The following is a 19,669-nucleotide window of genomic DNA, read 5'->3' as shown; positions in this document are numbered from 1 at the left end:
AAAAAAAAAAAAAAAACATTGGTCGCCAAAGAGAAAATCATCAGGTTGAAAGTTATCCTACAGGGATAGTTTTTGTGAAATCAAGGTTTCACTTTTTGTTTTTAAAAATCGTTTGATCTTCCATAGTATCATTTGTGGAGAAGCTCAGTATCATGAAAAGTATCAAAATATATAGCCATTAAAAGCCTTGGGTTGTGAAATAAAACATATGTAAAATAACAACATTTCAGAACTTTTAAAAAATACTTAATGTATCCCAAATCAATCCAGTCTTTTATATCATTTATATTAAGAGGAAAACATTCTTTCTGTTCCATTAAAGCAGAAGGACTTAATCTCTCATCTTTAGGGAATCCAGAGATAGATGATGGCTTCAGCTACACTTGGGTATCAAGTCTACAGTCATGTTAAAGCAACATGACTTCAACTAAACATGTGCCATTCCTGGACTTCTTCTGATGGTCTCTGTCTTATTAAAGGTCTCAACCAGTTGTAAAAATTTAGAAAATCTAGCTGGAAATTTAAGACCCATTGTTGGCAAGTCCCTTTCCCTTATCCTTTTAAAAACAAAACAAAACAAAACAAAACAAAACAAAAAAACAACAATGTTCTGATAGTTTTAAACATCTTCTGAACATGTCCCCTTTTCTTTATCTTTACTCTCTCTATCATAGTCCAGGCTCTACTTGCCTTGCCTGGGTTAGAAATCTTCCACCCTGATAGCTTCCTGTCCTGATACTTTCTTACACACCATCCTTCCTTGGCAATGAGAGCTGTTATTCAGAACCATAATGTTTATCTGCTTAAAATCATTTGATACTTCTACCACCTCTTAAGATAATGATCAGTAGGCTTATGTAACATGGATATAAAATCCTGAATTGTTCCTCATATTAACTTTTACTTCTTCTTATTCTATAATTTAGTTTCACTGGTTTCTAAATTTCTCAGATATATTCCATTCTGTGACTGTCTTTTGGGATTTATATATAAAAATTTCCTTCCAAAGTTCCACACACTTAGAGGCGGGCCATAGTTAGAGGCATGTCTTGGGGCATGACATGGAAGGGCATATTCTTGTCCCTACCTCCTCCTTCTCTATATATATCCTAGCTGCTATGAGATGAGCAACTTTTCTCTACCAAGTTCTCCCACCATGACTTTCTCTCTTGGATCCAACCAATCATGCATTGAATCTGAAAATCATGGGCTAAAATAAACCTTTCCTCCTTTAAGTTTCAATGTCAAGTACTTTTCTCCATCAACAGAAAAAATTACTAATTCAGAATTTGGTATGAGGAGTTGGGTTGTTGCTGTGACTATACCTGACCACATGGTTTAGCAGCCTTGGGAACTGGTTTGTATGGGGAGTTTGGAAAGGTTTGGAGATGCTGCCTAAAGAAGCCTTAGAATATGGTAAACAGAGATTGATGGAAGAGACTCTGGTCAGAGCCCAGAAGACCAAAGTGCTGATAAGAATGCAGACTGAAAAGGTAGTTTCCATTGGGAACAAGGACTTCATTGGCTGTTAGACCAGAGGTCACATGTGTTAAATACTCCAGCAGAAAATTTGTTCATTTTGTCCAGGTCTTCAAATTTTGTGGAACACTGAGATTAAAGTGGTGGGCTAACTGATCTGGTGGAAGAAATGTCATGGCATCCCAACATTCTGGTTGTGACACGGGTACTGCTGATTGCTTTTAGCCAGATCTGCAGAGAAAATCAGGAGAAAAATGTAGGGCCAAAATAGAAAGCTCCCAACTTTTCCTGAAAGAAACATCTGCAAAGTTGGGGCCCTGGACAGTGTGGTTGCTGACAAAATTAACAATAGCAAGATACAACGTAAACACACAAAAATCAATAGTGTAGCTGTACAGCAACAATGAGCCCACTGAGAAGGAAATTAGGAAAACAATCCCATTTATAATAGCTTCAAAAAAATAGAAACTTAGAAGTAAACCTAACAAAGTAGGTGAAAGACCTCCATAATGAAAACTATAGTACACTAAAACAGGATTGAACAGGACATCAGAAAATGGAAAAACATATCTTGTCACTGGATAGCAGAATAAATATTGTCAAAATGACCATATTACCAAAAATTAAGTATAGATTTAATGCAATTCCAATCCAAATACTAACAGCATTCTTCAGGGAAGTGGAAAGAAACAATCCTAAAATTTATGTGGAACCAGAAAAGATCCAAAACAGCAAAAGCAATGCTTGGCAGCAAGAGTAAAGCAGGTGACACCACAATTCTGATTTCAAGTTATGTTACAAAGCTACAGTGGTCAAAACAAGTTCATGGAGGTTGCAGTCCATACTGTTATAAAGCTACAGTGGTTATAAACAGCATGATACTGGCACAAAACAGAGATGTAATCAATAGAACAGAATAGAGGATGCAGAAACAACCCCAAGCTAATTCAGCCTTCTGATCATTGACCATAAAAGATATATTGGAGAAAAGAAGGCCTCTTTAAAAATGGTGCTGGGAAAACTAGTTATCCCAGTGCAGATGAGTGAATCTAGATCTGTATCTCTCACTCTGTACCAGAATAAAAAATGGGTCAAAAACCTAGATATTAAAACAGGAGAAAGCTTCTGGAAGATAAAATAAGTAAAACTTTTGAAGATATAGGCATAGGTAACAACTTTCTGAACAGAATCCTATGTGTGCAAGGACAGTACTTTTTTAAAGAAAAACAACAAATTTATTTGACAATTTTACATGAACCAGGATTTTCAGATTGAAGATACAAAGATAGGGGTGAACTACTTATTTTTATGCTCAGGTTCAACAAGCAGAGACAACTATACAGGAACACAATTGGACACAATAGGTCTGAATAGGACTCAGACTGTCCATTGGTTCAGACTCCCTTTCAGCTCCTTAGTTATAGAATTTCCTACTCTTGCATATGGGTAATGAGAATGGACTGAGAATCTTAATTTCTTTGTGGCCAACCTTATATAGAAAGGTAGGAGAAAATTAGAGTAGTATTTAGTATTTTTACGTTTTGTAGCTGGCTTTTGGGAAAAGGAGTTCTGGTTTCTTGTGGGGGCGGGAGAGACAGGATCTTGCTCTGTAGTCCAGGCTTGCCTTGAACACACTGTACAGCTTAGGCTAGCTTCAAATGCATGGCAATCCTCCTGCTTCAGCAGCCTGTGCTGGGATTCTGGTCTGCTGCCATCATGCTCTGCAAGAGTTCTGGTTTCTATAAGAAGTCTTGGGGAGAATGAATTTTGGTTTCCATGGTTTGCTTTGGGGGAGAATGAGGGGTGAGAGACAGAAGGGCAGAAAACAGAGAGAACCTTTGTTTCCAAGACCGTCCTATTGGGGTATTGTGTTCTGGGCTTCAACATTCTCTAGTCTGAAGTTTCCCAAAGATGTTTTACAGTCCAGAATCTTGATTGCATCTCATGCAACTGAAAAGTCTCTCAACCTAGGGAACAAGCCAGGCCAGGTACACACTGAACAGAGTGAATCATTTTAGACAGTAGCCTTCCAGGTGGACTCCCAAGGAGATCAGGCTTCTCTGGTGTTTACAGTTCTGTGATAGTGTCCATGTTTAATCCCAGAAATGTGATAGGTAAGGAGCTGATCTTGACCTCTGGATGTGGGGCCTGGGACAGGGCTTCTGTTGGTGGAGTTCTCCAGAGTACAACTGTTGGCTCCTCACTGCTGCTTCAGATTTTCATGTTGTTTCAAAACAAGTTCATGGAGGTTGCAGTCCATACTTGGCTGGCTCCAAGGCAGAGTGGCACAAGGCAGAGGGCAACTGTTCATGGTGGCAAAAGATAGCAAAAGCAACAACAGCAAAAAAGGAGGAGTGGTGGCAAGCAGCTTCTTTTCTCTTACAAGAACACCAACAATCAACAAGTGGGACTATATCAAATTAGAAACCTTCTACATAGTAAAAGAAACAGAGTAAAGAAACAACATATGGAACGGGAAAAAGGTTTGCCAGGTATTCCTCAGACAGAGGATTAATATTTAACATATATAAAGAACTCAAAAAGTGGGCTCTCAAAAAGGAAAGCCCCAGTGAAAAAATGGACAATTGAAATAGACATTCTCAGAGAAAGAGATATAAATGACCAAGAAATATATGAAAAAATGTTCAACTTTTTGTCCATTTGAAAAACATAAAGCAAAACAATACTGAGATTCCATATTACTCCAGAAAGAATAGCTATCTTTACAAACTAAAAGTTGAAGGGAAAAGGGAATTCTTTTACACTGTGATAGGAATATAGACTAGTACAGCCACTATGGAAATCTATAAGGTGATTCCTCAAAAACTAAGAATACAAATTCAATTAGATGCACCTATATCCCTTCCTGAAGTGGTTAAATATATCACGTTACAGTGATACATGCAATATAGCAGCACAACTTACAATGGCTAAATCTTGGAAATGTCCTATATGTACATCAACAGATGAATGGATAAAGAAAATGCAGCATATATAAACAATGTAATGCTTCTCAGACATAAAGAAGGATAACTTTGAGTCATTTGTAAGGAAATGGATGTAACTTGATACCATAATGCTAAAGGAAATAAATTACATACAGAAGGGTAAATATTGCATGAATTCTCTTATATAAGAAACCAAATTCTAAAAAATTTAAAAAGCAAAATAAAAGACACATGACAGAAAACAGGGAGATAAACTTTTTGGAGGTGAAAAAGAGATCTAGGGTTGGAGAAGAGTGGAATGAAGGAGAAGTAAAAAGGATTAAGATGTGATATGTATATATACCAACCACAAGTAATCAATATATTTGTTATATATCTCAAACATGTAGTAATAAAAAATTTAAAATGTAGTAATAAAAATAAAAAATTAAAACTAAAAAGAGATTAGCATTAAAAAGAATCTAACTATGTTACATCAGAACAATAAAAGAAATGCCTTGAAGACATCTCAAGAATCAGCAAGACCCCACCTGTCATAGGCTCAAAGGTAGAAAAGTATAAAACTTTCACCTGAGAAGAAAATCCCTGGGCCTCCTGCTTAAGAAAAGCCATGAGGGAACTGGTTCCCTAAGATTATCATACTGTGTTCAGCCATTCAGGCACTCACAAGCCTCCTCTGCAGCCATGGTTCAAGGAGGTCAGGCTACTACTTCTACTTCTGATTATTGACAAAGTGGCCCAAAAAGACACACTGGAGAGAAGAAGCCTTCTTTAAGAAATGATGCTGGGAAAACTGGTTATCCACATGCAGAAGGATGAATCTAGATCCACCTCTCACTTTGTACTAAAATAAAATCAAAATGGATGCATCAGACCTTGGCATACTCCATATGGTTCTGGTTCTCAGGCATGAAGAATGCAAGAGTTATAGGTTCACAGAGGATTCCACCTTGATTTCAGAAGAAGGCCTTGGAAGCTCCAGAGAAGGTATGAAGCTGTGAGAGTACCACTGAAGGTATAATAGATAGCCCAGGAAATCTGAGCTGGAAATATGGAATGTCTGCTGCAGAAAACTGCAGGCAGTGAGCAGAGAGAGAGGGGCCATGTGGGCTGCAACCAGCAAGGCTATAGGTGTGCGGATGCCCAAGTCCTTTGGATGCCACATCTCACCACAACCTGCCATGATTGCTGAACAGGTAACTACAAGCTTTATGTCTGTCCTTTAAGGTGTTGATGTTGCTTTTGTCCCATTTTTCCTATCCCCAATTCCTCCTTTTATAATGGGAATGAATACACCTTGCCAATGTATGTTGGAAGTATTTAACTTTATTTTTATTTTTACAGGGCTTTACAGGTAAGAGTTTGCCTTGAGTTTCAGAGGAGACTTTGAACTTAAACTTTTCAGTAGTGCTTGAACTGTTAAGACTGGCAACTCTTAAGAGATGAACTAAATGCATCTTGTATAATCAGGTGAACATGAGTCTTCCAGAGGCCAGGGGGAGAATGTTATGGTTTAGATCTTCAATGTCCCCCAAAAGTTTTATATGCCTGGAAATGGGCCCTGGTTGTGGGTAGAGAGGAGCATGACCTGGAATGATGTATTCTTGTTCTCACTTCCTCTTCTCTCTCTTTCCTGACTGCCATGAAGTCAGCAGCTTTCCTCTGCCATGCCCTTATACCATACTGTTCTGCCTTGGAGCCAACCAACCATGAACTGAATTCTCTGAAAACAGTGAGCCAAAGTAAACATCTACTCCATTAAGTTGTGGGTGTCTGGTATTTTGTCCCATCATTGGAAAAGCTGACTGATGTACTGCCCAAAGCCTGTACATTTTGTGCTTTGCTTGAAACATTCTTACAGTCATACTTTTTTCCCATACATATTTTTCCCATCTCCACTTGCATTGTGAGTTAACTGCTCTTTTCCTTCAAAGTTTAGCACATTTATCACTTTATAAGGAAGTTTCCATTGACCTTTCCCAAAAGATTATTAGCCACTCCCTTCCATGCTCACAGTTCCTTCTTGCTTTTTTTTTTTTCAGTCCTCAGTACTGAGGATTCAATCCAGAACCTCATACATTCTAGGCAAGCTCCGTATTGCTTAACTAAATTCCCAGCCTTATTTTTTTTTTATATACTGGGTAAGAAAGTTTATGCTTTTATGTCTGTGATTAAAACTACCTCCATCTCCTTTACTTTGCTAAAAACATGAACATGGTTTTGAATGTTGATGTAATAAAATCACCATTAAATAATAACTGAATGAATTAATAGTTCTGATCTCTATGAGGAAACTACAAAATATGCAAGAGATAAACAACAACAAAACAAAATGGAAAAGTAGAATATAGAAAGACTGTAAAGTAGCTACCTCCTTTCCATTTTTCATGGCCATTTTAATGTATCAAAGCAGAATGGATAGCCTCATTAAGCTAAAGATCTGTTTGTGTTATCATTAGCAAAACATAAAAGTGACCTGCAAAGATTTGTTGAGGAATACTGTCTCAGAGTTCTAGCCAAAAACAGGACTGATTTCAAATGAGGAAGATTTTTTAAAAGCTTCTAAAGAAGAACAAGTAAATGAAGAGCATGATCAAGGGATGGTGCAAGCCCAGAAAGCAGTAACAACAGGGAGCTCTTTAGTATCCCTTGTACCAGGAGAAAGCGGATAAAATTGTGACCCCAAAGCTGAGTGACAGCTGGGACTATGGTCCAGGAGTCTGTCCTTCTTTCCTTTCTTCCTTCCTTCCTTCCTTCCTCTCTTCCTTCCTTTTTTCCTTCCTTCCTTTCCCCTTTGCTTGCTTGTTTCTGTGTTTCCTTCCCTCTCTTTCAGTATTGGAAATTGAACCCACAGCCTTCATCACTAAGCTACATCCCCTACTTCTGTAATTTTTAAAATTTTCAGATAGGGTCACACTGAGTTGCCCAAGTGAAATTTAAACCTGCCATCCTTCCTCTGCATCCGCCCAGAGTGCCGGGGTTGCAGGAGTGTACTACCACCTACTTAGGCAGATTTTTTAAAAATAAACTTTCACTTGTTTTTGTACCCTTTACAAATTTTAAATCTGACAATTAAATCAGAAAGTTGTCCTTCCGAAGATTTTCTAAGTGGGTCTTAAAAAGAATAGTTCCCTCTCCTCTCTGGTCATGGAACCTTAAGAATGTAATGCAAAGTTGCTACAGTCAGGACATTTCTATAAGGAGAAAGCCTGAAAGGACAAGGCCAACAGCCAGAGAGAAACTAAAAACAAAGGGTTGCTACAGGACAGTCTTTGCCTCCAGCCTCAGACCCAGAAGCTGCCCTGTTTGTTTTAGTTCTGCTCTGCATTCTGGGAGATACTCTGCTACCTTTCAAAACAAACAAATTTGCACTTTAACCAGCACAAGTTCAGTTCTGTTATTTGCAACTACAAAGTCCAAACTAATAGAATATCTAGGTAAACTTCCTGAGACCTTGGTAAAATAAAATCTTTTCTACAAGGTTGGAAATCTACTCTCCTGAGAGAAGAGAAAATACAAGATAAATAACTAAATAAACAACTACAGGGGCTGGGGATTTAGCTCAGTGGCAAAGCGCCTGCCTGGCAAGTGCAAGGTCGTGAGTTCGGTTCCTGGTACCGGAGAAAAACCAAAAAAAAATTAAAATAAATAAAAATAAAAATAAAAATAAATAAATAAACAACTACAAAGCAGAGAATTACTTCTAAAGAAAGGAATCAAAAAATTGATTATTGCCTCAAGACAGTTCTAAGTCGTTGGCTTACTTGTCAGTGGAGACAGCTCGTGAGTCTCCACGCTAATGAGGTTGAGGCAAGGCAAAGAAAAATCTTCCTTTAGCCACTGGACAGTATGAGAGTGCCTACTACGTAGCAAACTGATTTTAATTTCCCCCATTTCCCACTAGATTTCTGCAAACATTAATCAATTGCTAAAATGGCAAAGGACACAAAACATGAGCAAGATAAAAAGAATGGGTAATCCACACATTTCAAAATTCATCCCAGGTAACTGAGAGGTACCCACTTACGGCTAGAAGGAATTATTTAGGTCCCCTAGGTAGCAGTTTAGAGACAGATAAAAAAGAAAAGCATTTAGGTTAACATTTGGGCATAATTAAGCAGCAGAATATGTACTTAAAATAGTAATGGAGAATATTCTAGAACATTTTAAAGTCTTCATGTTAGTAGCCTCTAGGAGTGAAAATGCTACATTTTAAAATGTCACTTATAGAGGCTACTAACACAATAATTTGTCACCAAGCTAAAGCTGCTGCTGACTTCAAATAAATCTCTTTGCATCATTGCCAATGTCTCACACAGTGGCAGGTGGCAGCCCAGTGCTGATGTTTTGTTGAAGTGGGAATCTGCATGCCCACACGGAGAAGGCTGCAAAGGTGAGTCCAGCACCGAGGATAAGGGCCCAGGGCCCCAGTAAGTGCCAAGCTGAGGCACTTACATCAAATTAGAGGCATCCGTTCAACCACCTTTTCTGCTGGAAGAATATTCACTTTGTAAATTACTATGAATTGCCATGGTGCTTTTAAATGTATCAGCAATATGTTCCATGGTTTGTTTTAGGTTTGAGCTGTTTCAAGGGAAGGGGGCAATTGATATTTATAGCAAGATATGAAATTTGAAATAAACAGACTTATACATATTAAGTTCTGAATTATAACACCTGCAAGAAGGCTTTATGTTCTTTTTTTTGAACTATTGTTGAGTTTGGATTAGGGAAAAAAGCAGTAAATGGTGTTATGTGTATTTTGTCATTTAAATTTTGGACATTTGCACTTTTAAGGTAGACCACCCATTTATTTATTTTCTGGGACACACACACACACACACACACACACACACACACACACTACACAGTGGCTCTTTTAGTTATGAAATTATAAAAGTGGATTTTCCCACATTATTCCCAAGAAAGCAAGAAATTACTTGCATGCAGATGTTTCGGAACTAAGAAGTTATTTGTTCTGTTTGGAAATGTAAATTGAATACCTTTTAGCTGAACCCAGCCTCGGTGGATTTGGTTGTCTCCAAGACAAATGCTAATTTTCCAGTTCTGCTCAGTGCTATACAGATTGCTGATTCTCAGGGTGGCTGTTATCCTTCGGGCAACTGTCTACAGGAAATCTGAAATGGGAATGACGAGAACACTAACGGGCACCAAACTCACCCTGGAGGTCCCCTGAAAGCGGAAATGAACGCACCAGTTATGGTCTTATGTAAGTCTGGATGACTTACTTGACTGTAGGCTCCTGGTCTAGTTGTTCTGCTGAGTCACAGGACCACACCCACGTGGGAGGAGGGATCCCTTAATAATTCCTTCAGTGATGCTTTCCTGTCAGTAGTGTAGAGAAAGATTAGCCTAGGGACAGGAAATGAGGTAAGCCTCGGTGTGAAACGGTGTCTGAGAAAAGCATTTCTCCCTGGAACCTACTACGATCTGTTCAAGACTGAAGGAGCATTCAAGGAAGCCTGCTTGCTTAACAGCTCAGAAAAAAATCTTGGAGTCAAAAAGGTTTGATCAGTTACGGAGAAATAAAGTAAACTGCAAAACAGTAACACCCTGGATTACAGCTGGCTGATGTATTTATGCTACCAGCCAGCAATTAAAAAAAAGCAAAGAAGTATACACTTAGAAATCTTTAAAACAGATTGATAATTTTGTATTGGTTCAATCTAATAATAAATAAATTGGTTTGTACGTTTAAAGACTTTCTAATTGATGTTTTCAGTTATTTATTTTTATTATATTCTGGAAAAGATTGGTCAACAGTGAATTGGAAAGAAAAATAAAATAGTGTATTGCCGGTTGTTTGAGACTACTTGTATGAATTTCTTCACTGAATTTCCTTTCCTGGAAAATACCAGAGATTTATTGTAAATAGCAAATGAGACAATGTCTGGAGAATGCTTAGCCCATAAAGAGCACTTAGTTATTACTTGATGGATAGCAAATTTTCACATATAAAATTGCTACTATTTAATTTGGGATCTAAAAGAACAAGGAGAAACTGACCAGGTGAAGGAGCTGAGTAAAGGTTGGTGAGAGGAACAGAATATACAAAAACATGAATTTATTAAAGGCATGCCCGGAAGGCTGAACGCTTGACTGTGCAGGTCAAAACCCTGACGACTAACGTGTGCAGGAGTGAACATTATGTGCCATGGGATTTGATGGATGATTTTGTTCGAAAATCAGGCCTATACTCCTTTAAGAAACTTTTTTTTTTTTTTTTGAAAAAGGGTCTCACTATACTGTATAGTTCTGGTTGGCCTTGAACTCACTATGTTGCTCAGGTTGGCACTGAACTTGTGGCAATCTTCCTGCCTCAGCTTCCTGACTGCTAATATTATAGGTGTGCACGAACACCCTGGCAAAAATTGTGTTTAAAGTCCTCAAAATTTGAACAAGATCATTAAGTACTAAGAACACGTAAAAGAGGAATATATATATATACACACACACGTATATATATACTCTCTACATATTATCTATCTCTATATATATTTATTCCTATATATAAGAAGAGATTCTACAGAAGTAGAGAAAGGATGAAAAGGGAGGGGAAGAGAAGAGGATTAAAAAGGAATTAAGATGTTTCATGTATATATATATACTAACTCCCCACAATGAATATAATCTTTATGTACAATAAATATGCACCAATAAAAACTAAAGTCCTCAAAACTCAAATAATTATTGTTATTCTGCTTTTCCTAATTGTACTTCTAAAACTATGGACACTCCACAAATTGTTAATGTTTGATATCCCTCCCAGAAGTGAGGTTAAAAAAGATGACCTACTGGCACTGGTTTGTTTCATTTGTATGATGCTAAATGTATGCAAACAACCAAACTTGTTCCGAGATTATAAAGAAAATATTGAATTGTTTAGGAAGGCTTCATAAGTACTTGACAAGTACTCTACATACTTTTTACATAAATGATAATATTGATTACACTTTTAAATGATAAAACCTTGCAGGACCTCTGCTTTGAAGAACTTTATTATTCATCACATTAAGTGAGGATGTGTTCTTGAACTTAATAAATCTGTGTTTTTCCTAGATATCCCATAACTACTTTGCAGTAGTTGAACCATTCAGAATTATTGAAGTGTGGATATAGGGACGTTCCTGATTTAGGAAGGGCATCAGCCATATTTTACTGTTCAATATTTATGTTTCATAACACTCTGTGTGTAGAGAACGTGCTGTCATTCTCTGCATTTGTAAAACTATTGAAAAGAAATACAAACCATAGTGAGTTAATAGCAGAAACTGCATTTAAATTTTGATGTTTAAGTTTCTTTTCCTCCGAGATAGCTTTCCTGAAGTTTTTAAAGGCAGGTTTCAGTTGTTATTTGCAGTTCTTCCCCTATTAACATAAACTTTCATCTCCTCAAAACACATTCTCATTCCCATTTTAAACCAAACACAGTCCCATCTCATTTTAAACCATTATCCTTGTTAATGAATAGTGGTCTCTAGTGCTAACGCTAGAAAGGGGTCTTTCTTAGGAAAGATTCTAACAGCGGCACAAAGGACCCATTCGTAACTGTTGGGAGTGCGGTCTCCCTTCCATGACTGTCACGGTTTTGTTGTTTGGTGTTGTGGAATTGGCTTTGTTTTCATGACAAATTCATCCTGCAGATGGTGGGCAGCCAAATCTTGCTGAAATGGGCAATTGTGAGATGGACTAAGTCCTGAAAGGGTCTCAGCCAGGGCAGTGATGTGGTCATATTATTTTATTGGGGACCAAAAGAAAAAAAAAAAAACACAAAAGACTGTGATTTGGGCCTGGAATGACTTGAATGATAAAGCAGAAGTTTTCCTTCATTTGTGTAATACATTTGATGGGGACATTTTGCTCAATCCAAAATTGTGAATTGTCTGCTGAATTCAAATGCATGAAAATTGAAGTGGCCAAGTAAATGCAAATCATCACTGTTCTCAGGACAGGTACTGACTGACTGAGTCAGTAAGTCATGCTTTGATGGTTATAGCAGTAATTTCCTCTTTAATTCAAAGTGAGATTCAAACAGACACCGTAAACTATGATTTGTGCTGTGAATTGGCCAGGTCCCCGCTGGTCCTTGGCATTAGCTGCTTCTCTGCTCCAAGCAAGCTCCTTTTGCTTCGGGTTTTACACAGCCAGCTCCTTGCCAACATTCTAGTTTCTGCCTCACATGGTTTCTTATTGGAAAGGGCTTTTCACCTTATCTAACATAGCACCCCCTTGGCTGCCGGTCTATGCTTTCACTCTATTTTTAACTCCCACCACCGTGAAATATTATCTCACTTATAAACTGAATACTTGTCCATTTTCTGTTTCCTCTAGATAGAATGGACACTTAGCAGGAACTTTATTTATGCCCTGACTCTCTCCTATCCCTGGTCAGTAAGTGCTCAAACATTGTGTGAGTAAATGAAACAAATTTAATAATCGGAAGTGTCCCTTTCAAATGAAAATGAATCCCCTCTCTTTTTGTGTTTATAGTACTAGAGATTAAACAGACGGTTACTCTACCACTGAGGTGCATCCCCACCCCTTTTCTTAAAAATTGTATTTTGAGACAGGAACTCATCAAGTTGCCCAATAATCTACATTATTTTCTTAACCAAGCACAAGAAAACTATTGGTTATGTTATGATGTTTTTTCGTAGACTCCTAGGCATTCTAATGCTATGTACTTTTTCTACCAGTTTTGGAAACATAAAGAAATGTGTATACACATATGCAGTTTACATGATTCTTTGGAGGAATTTAGTTCAGACGGATTATTGTCAGGGGTGGGAAAAGAACTTTCCATACATAGTTCAAAAATGCCCATTAACCATAAAGCTTAATGATATTTATTTTTTTCATATGTTATTTTCCTCTAGTTGGATTTTAAGCATATAATTGTGTCATTAATGCCAAGACACGAAAGATTTGGGGGTACCATTATTATATTATAATACTCTTTATACAATATTTGTAGTGGTTGGTTGTGTCAACTTGAGTTTAGAAACTTAATTAAAGGCTCAGTAATTCTACACCCTAGGGTGACTCATCACCTAGGTGATATACAAGGGAGATGAGGGAGGACAGAGGCGCTTCCTTTCTTTGGAGGCACTCCAGTCTTTGCCTTCTGCCTGGACATCGTTTCCCTGCTTTTAGCACAGATTCTTCGGCTTCTGCCTTGAATACTCTAACTTTCCAGAGTTGGCTCATCAGCCTTCTGTCACAGACCCACTGGCCTCCTGATAGGGCCCTGCATGGAGTATTGCAGTGAACTCCAGACCCTGGACTGAATCCTTTGGTCTCCAGTGTGCAGACACCCTCTGCATGCTTCCTCTTCCAACTCTGTGGCTAACCGTTGTAAGCCAATCTTGTAAATTCTTATACATTTGTATACCTTGTGTTATTTCTGTTTCTCTAGTAAAACCTTGACTGACACAATATTCCTTTCCCTGGTGTTTGTCCTGAAGTGAATCCTATTATTCAATCCATTTAGCCTGTACTTAATCTTTATTGATCTTTTTTTCATAAAAAGGGAAAAATCAATTTTCTATTATGTTTGTTAAACAGGTAGAGTGAAATTGCAACAGGCATAGTGAATGAAACAATTGATAATTATTTGCTGAAGTGTTCAATTTAATATATAAAGGGAAACAACAAATAAGGTAATAAATCACCACTTGATCTCTATTAGTATTTCTGTTTATCCTAAACATTCAAAAACTTGTGGGTGGATAAGAATGTAAAAAAAAAAAAGACCACATTTTTAGAGAGAAAACAGACATCTTTAAAAATATTTACAATTTAAATTTCTAATTTTACTATGTCTCTGGTGTATATGAGTTGCAAAACAAAAGGAGTGTGGGCACTAAAAGATATTAAATTAGCCCAAAGAATCTGGCATGCAAGCCAAGCTTAACCATCTCTCTTCATTATTTAAATATAGCACTGCCAAAGCTGCTATGTTTAAGATTCTGTCATTCTCATGTGTTTAGCTAATTTAGAAGCTAAAACTTATATAATTTTAATGTTGAAAGGCTTATACTGTCCATTACTCCTAAATTCCAGGAAAACAAGGAAACAATATAATGCAAAAAAAAAGGATCTGTTGCATAATCTTTCCATTCCATAACTAGACTTTACTTTTTCCTACATAGAGAAAAACTGCCCCTCTACAAGGGAACATTAGGCAGAGAACATTTGTATGCATTTATTTTATGCACCTGTAAAACATCTATTATGGGCACATTATTGTAATAGTCACTTGAACATAGAGAGTTATAGAGAACAGATCACTACTTTCAGAGCTTAAATTCAAAGGGGATGATGACATATCTGTGAACCCTTTGACGACATACACACTGATTAGGAAAAAGGCCCTAAAGCCTTTCTCACAGGAGAGGAAACTTTATGAGGATGTTGAGTTTCTGTGAGAAAGTGATGTATATGGGCATATAAGTGTCCAGCAGGATTAAGTAAGTAGGACAGGGCAAGAGCATGTACATGGGAGCCATTTCAAATCAACAATGAACTACGTTTATAATGATATCCTGCCTATTATTAAAACATGGACAGCATTAAAAGCAACTACTTCTAAAATGTGTCTACAGCCAACACAGGCTAGGGCTCTTATCATCATTGCCCTCAGTCTGTTAAATTAGATAAACCATGTCCTCTAGCTAACTGTATCTGCAAAAGCCAGAGGAAATGAAAGCTAATAGACCCAGTAAAATGTGCAGTGCCCTGACATTTAAGATCAAGCTTTCTCAGAGCAAAATAGAAAACATAAAGCTCTGGAGTCTTGCTCAGGACTGACCCCACCATGAAACGTACCCAGAAGGCTGACCTGGTCATCTCCAACTGTGGTGTCTCTTTCTGCCAGTGGCAGATCACTACCACAAAGCAAGCCAGTGTGGGAAAATGCAAAAGTTCTATCTTCTTTAAGTAACCTCCAAACCATGCTTCAAACTAATCCTCCCTACAGTGGCTGTGTCATGGAATTCCTGGAAAAAAGGGTTGAAAGTCTTGATGTTTGCGCCCATGCAAAGAGCCTGAATTAATTTGATGGCTATGATATAGGATTCAGGACACTGATGTTTGCAAGCTTCCTTGGGTGATTTCAATATGGAGATCAAGTGGTTAATCACTGTTCGCAGTGAAGAAATGAGACTGATTCTCCCAAGTAAAGTGTCTGTACCAAGTCTTGCTCTTTTAAAACTGCTTTCAGGCTATCATTTCATAACTTATCCCTCTCCAAGTCTACCCATGCTATTTACTTAAGTCATGTTTCCTATAAGTAAAGGGTATTAGAGGAAGAGGTAGTAGAAGCGTATCACTCAAACTAGACTTCACAACCTAGTGAAGTCTACTTCTGGCTAAAGTGTCCAATTCAGGAGAAAAATCAGTACATTAGTTATTTAGCATTGGCAAGTGATAGAGAACACAAAAATAAAAGTATTACAGGGATTGCCAATTTTCATTTTTGAAATATGAATAAGTAACCCTCAAGAAACCTTGATGTACACATTTATGTTGATCTTTCAGAGAAAAAGAATGTGTATATTATTAAATAGAACTTGGTGTTAAGTGTTTTGGAGTCTGTGGGACTCTTCTAGATATTAGGAGTCTTTAGTGAACTCACAAATGAGAAAAACATTATGACAGAGTCAGGATGTTCCAAGCACATATGTCTATAATCTTGACCAAATCCTTTGGAAAAGAAAAGCTGCAGCTAGATTTTCAAGATGCTTAGATTTGGGGGTCTGGAAAGTATTAGCAGACAGAGGAACGAACAAGAGCAGTTGTGTGTAGTATTCTGCTAGTTACTGGCAGAGCTCACTCTTGCCTAGTTATCTAACAGAGGTCAGCGCCACCGCTGCACTTCATGTTACCTCATTTGATCTTTTACTTGCAAATGTGCATCGTCTGGATACATAGACGATAAAATCCTGCTGCCACTACCTTTGCCTTGCTATACAGCTAAACAAACAAACAAACGAACAAAAACCAGCAATGTACAATAGGAGGGTTTGGATGGAAAGACATGTTTGGATCGCGGATCAGCTGCTAACCAGCTGAGAAACTGGGGCATCTTGTTTAAACTGAGCATCAAACGTAAGATAAAGTTCATCAAAACCCCCTGCCCTGCCTTCTCACCTCTCAAGTTTATTATAAGAAAAAATACATGAGGGAAGAAATTTAGTGTGCAACTTGCAAAGTACTCTGAGATGAGAGATAACAGCATTATTAAGCATCCGCTTCACAAACTCTTCTATGATGAACTATTACAAGAGCTGAAACAAAGTCCCCAGTTATATAATGCTGCATAACAGTTACCACAAAACTTTATTGTGCTTATGAAATCCAAGGGTCAAGAATTCAAGGAGGGCTCAGTACGCACTTCTTGCTTATAATTTTGTCCTGGTTGCTATCATATTTCTTCTAGAATTTCAGTCATCACAAGACTTTACTGGGGCTAGAATTTTCAATGCTGAAGCTGTTTATTTGCATGGTTAGCAGGTTGGTGCTCCTCTATTGCTCTGAAGTCTGGGCCATGGAGCTGCTTGAGCATCCTCACAATATGACAGGTTGGCACCACCCCCCATAGTAAACTACCCATGAGACACTGGTGAAGTTGCATTGCTGTTTATGCCATAGCCTTGGAAGTGTCACATCTTCCCTTCCACCTTAAGCCTTGCCTCAGAGCAGCAGATACTACACAGAGTGTGAATACCAGCAAAGAAAAAGTAGAGGTCTTTTACTATGATATTTAGTTACTTATATTTTGCTACACCTAGATTCTCAAACACTATGTGATAGAGTTTGATAGCAAAAGGAAATTCTGACTGTGAGATCTGCTCAAGGTAAGACTTGGATATGCTGTCAAGCAAGGAAACTTGAGGAGAAGCCATCTAGAGGAGAAAGTACGAAACCCAGAAACAGAAGATGATGGAATCATAGAAATAAACATTATATTGCACTATTTTTAAAGATTAGTCCAGCTCACAGAGAGCTCAAAAGTGGTCCATGCTCAAGCACCTTATAATCAAGTTGGAATTCTACTGGAAGGGAAGATATTTGGAAATAAAACCATTAGTTCATGGTTGAGCAGAGCATGTGCAGTAAGTTGATGATTAAGCATCTGTGCTGGTGATTTTACTTCTTGTTCACAGGTCCATTTTCCACGCTTTCTCTCTTTGCTCCATATTACAGGTAACTGAACTTGCCAACTGTATTTCTCAGATTCTCTTGCTTACTGCTTCAGATTGCCTGATACTTATAAGAGGCATTGGCTTGGGAATATAGTGTGAGAAAATGAAAAACCCAGGACATTTTTCCCTCTTTCCACTACACATCAGGAAGCCTTCCCAGCAAAAACTACATAGTCTCCATATTTCCAGCTCTCCCAAGAAAGCTGCTTTCTCCGGAGTCCTGGTTCCTGTTGGGCGGCCTCTAGCAAGTCAGCTGTCCTTACAAGGAGGCACTGGCTTTTTGGCCTTGTTAATCCTACTTCCTCTCTTAGGCTTCCTGCTATTTGTATTTTCTGGGTGGCCTCATGACTTCCTATAGATAGTCTACTCTTCCGACACCCACTGTGTTCAATTTTCATTGCAGGGATCAAGCCCAGGGCTTCCCACATGCTAGGCCAGTACTCTGACACCAAGCTGCACCCTGAGCCCCCAGCATCCATGCTAGAATCATCCCATGTGGCTTTGCTTTCCTTATTAATCTTCACTGATGATAGGAAAGAACCTTTCAAAGGTAGCTTCAAATTCTGTTCAAACCATGGCACAAAATGACAACCTAACTAAAATGATGTATAACAACCACATAGTGTGGCATCTAGACTCACAGGTAAAGATTATATTTAGCCAAAGAATGTGATAAGCCCCGCTGACTCTCAAAGACAACGTGCAAGTGAGGTCCACGGGCCGTGTGGACGAGCAGAAAAGAGAGGAGGGCAGAAGGACGGATGTAAAAAGTCTAATTCACCGAGAATGTGTCCAAACAAGTTGCTCTGTGGCCCCGGAGGGAGAAGAAAACATTTTAGCCTTGGGGATAGGGGTGGCAGACATAGAGCTGGGAGTTTGGTGTAGAACCTTGACAGGTGACTAGATTTTGAAAATTTAAAGAAGGAGATAACTATATTCCAAAAGTCAAGAGGAGCAGGTACAAATATGCAGTGGTAAAAAGTCTGGTTTGACGGGAATGCTGGAGGAAAAAGCTGGCAAGGTAAGTTGGAGCTAAATAATTGATGGGCTCCCGTGATATTTTAAGAGCCACAATTCCTATTTTTCACTTATTCCTGGCTTATAACTAATGTAGAAGTACCACTTCCGGTTTTGAGCTACAGTCTAATAGCAGATACTTTATTTTGTTTACGGCTCAGTCTAAAGTGCCTCATAATGTCCTTGGCATAGTAGGTGCTCAATAAATATTTGTGGAATGAATTAACGAGGCATGGTCTTCCTATCACAGCTCACAGTAACAATAAAACTGTTCACTTATTCACATAAAGATAGGACTTTTCCTGAGTGAAGGGCATTATTTAAATGCCTTCAAACATTTCACAGAACAAAGCACAACATTAAAAAAAACATTCTAAGTACATTATCAAGATAACTGCCAATACCTTTCAAAATGTAACTTCGAAGCAAATGAATCTGTGAGCCCTCAAAGATGATTTAGTGCAATTCTTTCTTTCTTTATTTTTTTAGCACAGTCTGGGCTTGGGTTCAACAGGACTCAACACTTATTTATTCCTTAAAAAATGTTCGTACTACATTGTGGTCCTGGTGCAGGGGTTAATGGATCTTCAAACTGGAATGTCTTTCCAAACTTACACAGCTGCTCTGATTCAATAGGGCAGATTCCCAGATGCCAGGCTGTGTGACAGAGCTCCGGCACCAGCTAAGTTGCTATTCATTATTCTATTGTCTCACACACAACACACCCAGAAAACAAAGCCCTATAGATGCCTGGCTGTCTCTCTGGCTTATGAAAGACCAAGGGCCCAAAGGGCAGTGGTTGGAAGAGATCCACCTGTGGGTAGGGACTTTTAATTGAAATCTCAAATACACTCCAGAGCTCTGGAATGCCACTTTTTGGAGCTATTGTTATTCTCCCCCATGGGCGTATCTTTGCTGTGACTCAGAAAGCTAGGAAGCCATTCCATATATGCTTGCAGCCTGCTACAGGCGCCGCAGCAAGACCTTAACAAGTCGTAC

The sequence above is a fragment of the Chinchilla lanigera genome, unplaced genomic scaffold, assembly GCF_000276665.1.
Source record: "Chinchilla lanigera isolate Chin_1 unplaced genomic scaffold, ChiLan1.0 scaffold00004, whole genome shotgun sequence".
Taxonomy (NCBI): Eukaryota; Metazoa; Chordata; class Mammalia; order Rodentia; family Chinchillidae; genus Chinchilla; species Chinchilla lanigera.
This window is presented reverse-complemented; position numbering follows the sequence as displayed.